The sequence below is a fragment of the Corvus hawaiiensis genome, chromosome 8, assembly GCF_020740725.1.
Source record: "Corvus hawaiiensis isolate bCorHaw1 chromosome 8, bCorHaw1.pri.cur, whole genome shotgun sequence".
NCBI classification, from domain to species: Eukaryota; Metazoa; Chordata; class Aves; order Passeriformes; family Corvidae; genus Corvus; species Corvus hawaiiensis.
The window spans coordinates 20,725,395-20,732,520 of NC_063220.1; the positions used below are offsets into that span (position 1 = coordinate 20,725,395).

A 7,126-nucleotide genomic window follows, 5' to 3' on the forward strand; every position below is an offset into this window, starting at 1 on the left:
GGTAATTCTAAGTTGATATACTGACTACCATGCGCCGTACCTCTCACACTACATGATGGAGGGAACTACACACAAAGATCTTCTCTAAGGCTTCTGGAGACAGAGGTTGTGTCTTCACAACTGTCTAGAGCACTGAATTCACTTACCTCCTGGAAGGAACCTCGGTACGAGCATTCACTGACCCTGCTGGTATTGCCAGAGAAAAGCTTAGACACAGCCAGCACTGTGAGGAGACTCTACACAGTATAGCCTCTAGTCAAGTATTCTACCCTTGCAGTGACAATTTCAGATGGGCAATATGAGGTGGGAATCATTTGAAAATAGCCCACAGTCTCACAATATCTGCTACAAGGACTTGCAGCCTTTTTAGGCAGCCTCGACTCACATTCAGTTCAGACATTTTGCTAGGGACAGTATGATGTCATATCCCAGGTGCCAGTGCATTACCCAGCATCGAGGACCTGGGTCATCCTCCAAGGCACAACATAGACACCAACGGGTCACATGAATCTTCCTGGGTTTTCTCCCCTGCCAAGCACTGGCTCGTCTGCCTCCTGTCATGACCATACAAAACTCAATTCGGAGTTAAGCAAAAGACTGCCAACGATACTTTAACATCCAAGAAGTGTCTGTGGAGCTCAGTGCTGCATGACTGGCTACTCTCTCAGTATAGCTTATATTCTGTGACTGGCTTGAACCCAAAACATAAAAATGGCTTTCCATGAGGATTAGAGGTACTTCACATGCAAATAAATTTCAGCCAAGTTTTCAGAAAAATAACCATTTGCAAAACCAACACTTTATTCCATAAAATCCTACAAGATGGGCCAATAGAAGGAAGTTACAAGTACTACCATCTCAAAGACATATCTTACTTGAACAGTTTTTCCCAGTATTTAAAGAGCTCAGTCAGAGCACATCACAACAGAATAGACAGAGTAGGAAACAGACCTAGTTCAATCTCATACTATCTCTTGCTTAAGTAACACCAATGACAAAAGGATAAATATCTATAGATTCACCTAGACTGTTCTTGTGATTATATCATTATCTACCATAAATGCTGTACAAATTTTCAGATGACTCGATACGAATATTTTTAAGATGACACCAGCTATAACTCCAGATTATGTCAACCAGGATTCTGTGCTGATGCAGGGCTCATTGCTTTTTCTTAGCTCTTCTAAACTGTGGGCTTGATCTGAGTGAAGGTTAACACTGCCTCACATGACATTACTGCTATTGATGTAGCTGGGCAAAAGTCTAAAGTGCACAGTCCCTAAATCTGGCCTTTCTCTCTTAGGGCCTCACACGACTGACTCACCCTGCCTAACTTGGAAAAATCACGCCTGTGATTAGAAAAAGGCATTTGACTGCAAGGACCATTAGACTTGGCCTTCCTGGCATTACTGGTGTGTCTTTTATATTGGCAACACTGCAGACACTGGAGAGTGGTTGGAAACTCATAAAGCTCATAATAATAATTCACCAACCACTACTTTTGACTCTTAAATGCTAGGATCAATACATACATAGAAACAAAGGAAAATGAACTCATATTCTGGTATCAGTCTCCTTTTCCAAACAGTCATCTTCATTCGAATCATGTTCGTTCTGCTCTAAGAAATATATAACTTCTGTTCCTTATGTGAATGAGTGTTGGAGCGTTTATTCAAAACCAGAATAGCCTTCTGGCCTTGGGGAAGATTTCATTCATATTGTTATTATATGCAAATAATTGATTCTTTGAAAGACCATTATAGCTATAAATCAAATCTGTAGACACACAGGCATGCTGCCATTTCCTGTTTACCCATTTTGATGGAAGCATTGAAAACCCCCAGATGTTACAGTACCAAATACTCTTCTCTTAGTTCTCAGGATAAGAGGAAGTAGAATTATTTTAGAAGTTTTCCTAGCAAAGAATAATTTTAGCAACAGTTTGCTTTCTAAGATAAAGTCACTCACTTCAAAGTTTTTATTGTTTATGAAGAGGGCAAATATCAATAAACTGTTACAAGATTGGCTATGGATATAAAAGATAAATTTTTTTAGAAATTGCTTTACCTCTCCACATCTCATTTCCTCCAACGGGAAAGTGATAGCAGAGTTGCCTGCCTATGCTGGCATTCATAGATAAGAAACAGATTTAGTGCTACACTGTAATTCTGTGGCTAGAAAGACTTCACACATGATATGAAACAAACTTGCCCAAAAATCAATCCAGATCATCTCCTCTTACTCTGAACAGGTAAGAAATCCAAACACCCAGGCTTATATCGTACACATTAGACAGATGTCAAGATGTAAAGGAAGTGAGAAAGAATAAAATACCAACTGACATATGGGTATTCACACACCCAAATTCCAATACGAAGTGTCTGATCTGAGAAGCATATCACAAACCAGTTTTTCTACTTCATTATTCTCATCTAATACTATTTGTTTTCCTAAACACATTCCAAAGAACAGCATCCATGATGCAGGAATCCAAAATGACTTAATCATGCTTCATTTTATCTCAGTGAAACCATGAAAAAGCATATACAGAAGTGCTATTCCTTCCAGTATCTAAATAGCATTTCTCTCTGGGACGGCACGCAGTGTCTGTTTTAGCAACCCTAATGAGAGTAAGGCATGACTGTATCTAGCTGGCAGAGTTATCACACAGTGGCTGACCACCACTGTCCAAGCAGTTTGGCATGGATCAATTTTCATGCAAAAAGAACTCTGAAGCGCTGATGAACCCAAGCACATACAGAATCAGTATGACACCTTCTTTGAAAGACACCTACAGTAGCACATTTGCCTTTACGGTCATGCTTGGGTAAGCACTCTTTCAGCTGAGTGTGAAGACATGACATCATCACTTCCCAAACCCTCTCCTCTAACTGATCCAAATACTAAGTCCAAAACTGTGACAAGAAGAAGGGTCAAACTACAGTCTGCAAAGGAGCAGAGGCTGAAATCATACTGAAGTCAAAGGTCAGGTTCATAAAGACCTATTTAGATATACAGACTAAGCATCAGTCACCCAAGGAAAAGGAAAAAGTGAAGGAAAGCATCTGGGTATCCAGCATCGTTGAAAACCCAGGCTTTTGTTATGCTTCTACTTCAGAGATCCTAAGCAGCAAGTGAAAGTCCTAGCATATTATTTTACACAATAAGAGCAAAGACTAAAACAACCTACCCATGACTGAGAACTTCAAAGGCCTGAAGTAAAAACAATTTTCAAAGAACACTGAACTTTATCCATGCTGCCAGTGTATTTCCCAATGCTGAATACATCCAAATCAAATATCTCACCAAAAAAAAAAAAAAAAGCTTCTCAGCTGAAAACCTGTCTGCTCTTAAAGGCACAGCAGTTCCCATAATCCTATCGGTAGCCTCTGCTTTGATATAAATTACACTAAGCAATGAAAGTGCTGACCCCGTCTTAACTTGCACCACAAACAACACACACTGTACAACCTAATTCCTTAATGCTCATTCACATATATAGCACCACAGCAGATAATGGGATTATGGAAGAGATTGAAGACTTCAGGATCAAACCAACTGAACCTCTGTGGCTCATTGCAAAGGACTCAGCAGAGAGAGAAAATATCATGATTGTTCATCCATCTTAGGAGATACATATTATAGTTTTTGCTTAAAGCAAACAAAACCAGCCAGGGCACTGTCCCCACCCGCACTGTGCTGTCATAAGACCAAAGGGGTATTTAGCAAAGTCAAGGTACAGAAAACTGAAAAATAACACCAAAGAATCATAGAGGAACAGAGAATTAACCAATGTAGCTCTCTGCTGAATACCATTGGGAGCATTCTGTAGTGGGTTCATCAACTAATTAGCACATTGTATACAGTAACACATCAGTATATGTAAATTCTGTGAACATCTGCTGCCATGTCTTAATAGTGACCTGAGTGTGTGCACACATATGCTGCACCCACGTACACAGAGCACATTCTTCAAAAGACAACACGTAATTTTCACAAAGGTTTAACATTCCTGTTTTTTCCCCAGATTCAACGTTTACAAAAACAGTAAACTTGTAATTCAACATTTGCAGAGTGCTTCAAAGTTTCTCTGAGTTCTTCTTTCCCCCCTACTCCAAATATTTTCCCTCCCCTACAAACAAAAACACAAGAAGAGACCTGTTTATCACATGACCTTCCTTTGGAGGAATCCTCACATTTGTACTCTTTGAATCGCTTACGTATCAAAGAAAAAGAAAGCTGCAAATAATATTCACATGGAGCACATAATTCTTACCTTCCCGACTTTTAGATTAGCCTCCTGGGTATGTGAAATTTATTAGGCACTGTTTCTTTCTTCTTCTAGACAGCTTAGGTGTGAGCTTGTGTGTATGTATGTGTTTCTGTGTCTGTTTACAAAATATCTGACGTATTGCAAAAAAGGCGCATTTGCTGTGTTTTAACTCTTTGAATACCACTACTTAGATATTTTTATGATTTTTTATATATCATTATGAATCTATATTGGCTTTAGAGAACAGAATTATCTTTAAAAATAATTATTCCTATCTAAAGATAATAAGTATGCCTACTGAACAAGAAAATGGGAGTGTAAAAGAAATGGGATTCATTAGGGACACCAATGTGATACACAAATGTTTTTTGTATGTCTGCCCGTGCAGCAGAACCAATGTGGTCCAGCCTTTAGAAATCAAGAGATTCCAATCTGCTACTAACCTTGAGCAAACTAAACCACCCCTTTCCTTGCTGGACGTCCTAGGTAGAGAAGCATTTGGGATAGATACAGTTTCTTTTTATGACAAGGTATCAACATATGCAAGAGAGAACAATCTTCAAGTGGCATAATCTATAAAAATGGAATACTAATATACCAAGTACTTCCCCAAAGCAGCAGCAGTAACAGCAATACCATGCAGAATAAAAAAGCAACATCTACAAGTAAGGAAACACTAATCTTTGTGCAGAAGAGTGAAGAATAGATTCTACTTAGAACAAATCCCACTATCAACCATCTGGGTTCCACCCTGGTGCCCTTGATTTGGAGGCTCCTTTCTTGAACCCATACAGAAAGGAGTAACAACCACAGCACTGACACGAGCACAGGGCACTTACTGGTTAAAAATCAAACAAGGGTAACAGCAGGAGCCCAGGCAGTTTTGCTGAAATGAGATCTGCACAGCAGGGCAGGCATGGCTTTTCTTCATTACCCTAATAGCCTAATAAATAAATAAGGAATAGTTGTGTCCATGGTAATCATGCTGGTGATTTTTTTTTTTCCTCCCTTTCCAAGACACCTCAGGAGTGAGGTAGCCATACTCTGGCTACAGAATCTGATCTGTAAATTAAAAACTGAGAGCTAAATGAAGACCTTTCTATGATAGGATTTAACTAAAACTACTATGTATTCTCAGACATTTAAACCACCTACCATTCATCAGGCACTAGTGATACCTGAAGCTGTTGCCAATTATTTTTCATTCCTGAATTCCTGATGAACTGCTTGCAAAAGGTATTTACATCTCTGCAGAGAAGCACACAAAATACAAATCTTCAGAAACAATAGAGTGAGATTAACCAGTAGCCTCCTTTCCACTTAAAGACACAACGGTTTCATACCCTGCCATTTCCAGCTTCTGTTTTATCCAAACTACAGCAAGTGTTGGCTTCCTAAAGTACAGTATTCTCAGCATGTCGCACGCAGGGCAGCATCCATGCGCCGCTGACTTGGTAATTGCATTATCTGCAGCCGCTGATGAATGAACAACCGTAATGCATACATCCTGGCTCCAGCTCTCTCGGGACAAGTAGAAACACTCCCCACACCAGATTCACTCAGTTTGCTGAGTCCGAAGGTACACAGAAAATGCCCGTGTGCATTCCCTCTCATTTTAAAAGCAATGTTGTAATCTGCTCCCCCTTCCCCTTGACAGAAATACAGCACTTCTATTTACAAGCACCAGAAGCTCATTCCCAAACCTACTTCTCTGCATCCGCAATCTATTCTACCTGCAAATAATAAGGCTTGAATAAAAGCTTGCAAAAATTCTGGTGTATTATAGACACCGTCTCTGGATACTAGGAAAAACAGAAAGGCGCTAATAGCCCACAGCATAATGGCCCTTTAAAGAATGACTAGTCCTTATGGGTATAAATAATCTCAAGAATAAAATGGAGCCAAATGATTTCCATTGCAGAGGGAGGGCAATGACCAGCTGCCGTAGCTGCGAAAGCCCCGGCCGGCCCACAAAGTTACCCAGGCAGAGGAGCTTACCTCGGAGCGGCACGGCAGCCTCCGTGCCTGCCCGGACGGGACGCCGCAGCCGCGCTCGCCCGCGCCGAGCCACGCCGAGCCGAGCCGAGCCGCACCGCGCCGAGCCGAGCCGAGCCGCGCCGCGCCGAGCCGAGCCGCGCCGCGCCGATCCGCGCCGAGCCGAGCCGAGCCGAGCCGAGCCGAGCCGCGCCGCGCCGATCCGCGCCGAGCCGAGCCGAGCCGAGCCGAGCCGAGCCGATCCGCGCCGCGCCGCGCCGCGCCGCGCCGCGCCGCGCCGAGCCGAGCCGAGCCGAGCCGAGCCGAGCCGAGCCGAGCCGAGCCGAGCCGAGCCGAGCCGCCCGCGCCGCCGCGGCTCCCCGGCAGGCGGCGGCCGCGATGGGCGCCGCCCCCCGCCCGCCCGGCGGCAGCGGCACGGGAGCCACCCGCTCGGCGCCGGCACGGAGCGAGCCCCTACCGGGGCCCAGGAGCAGAGAGAGCCTGCGTTTCCCCGTCGGGAAAGCAAACCCAAGCCACACCGGAGGAAGGCGGGAGCAGCTCGGCGGCCGCCGGGCTGGCAGCCCGGGAACGGGGGCGCGGCGGCCCCTACCCAACCTGTTGCGTGTGTCGGTCTCTGTTAGTGCCCGGGGCGGTGAAATTGGCTGAGGACTGAGCGCTGCGGAGGCCGTGCACCGGTGAGGGTGGGTACACGGCTGAGCAAGGGGCTTTCAACGCAGCCATAGGTTTGTCTCGATTGTGTGTAACACAAGTCACTGAAGAATAGGGAAGAAGAGATGAAGGAAGGGGAAGAGGACTCTGGTAAGTCCCTAAATGCTCCATCTGGGGAAAAAAGATCAAACAGAGGAGAGGGGAAACCCC

The 7,126-nt window shown here is 44.0% G+C and overlaps 1 protein-coding gene across 1 annotated transcript in view; it reads right to left on the reverse strand.

The window, feature by feature from the left end:
* SORBS1 (sorbin and SH3 domain containing 1) overlaps positions 1-6,379 on the reverse strand; it is a 167,002-nt gene extending 160,623 nt beyond the window's left edge. The window contains exon 1 of the mRNA XM_048311184.1: positions 6,272-6,379. The gene's annotated coding sequence lies outside the window, so the exon portion shown is untranslated. The remainder of the gene's footprint in view (positions 1-6,271) is intronic.
* Between the last annotated feature and the right edge of the window lie 747 nt (positions 6,380-7,126).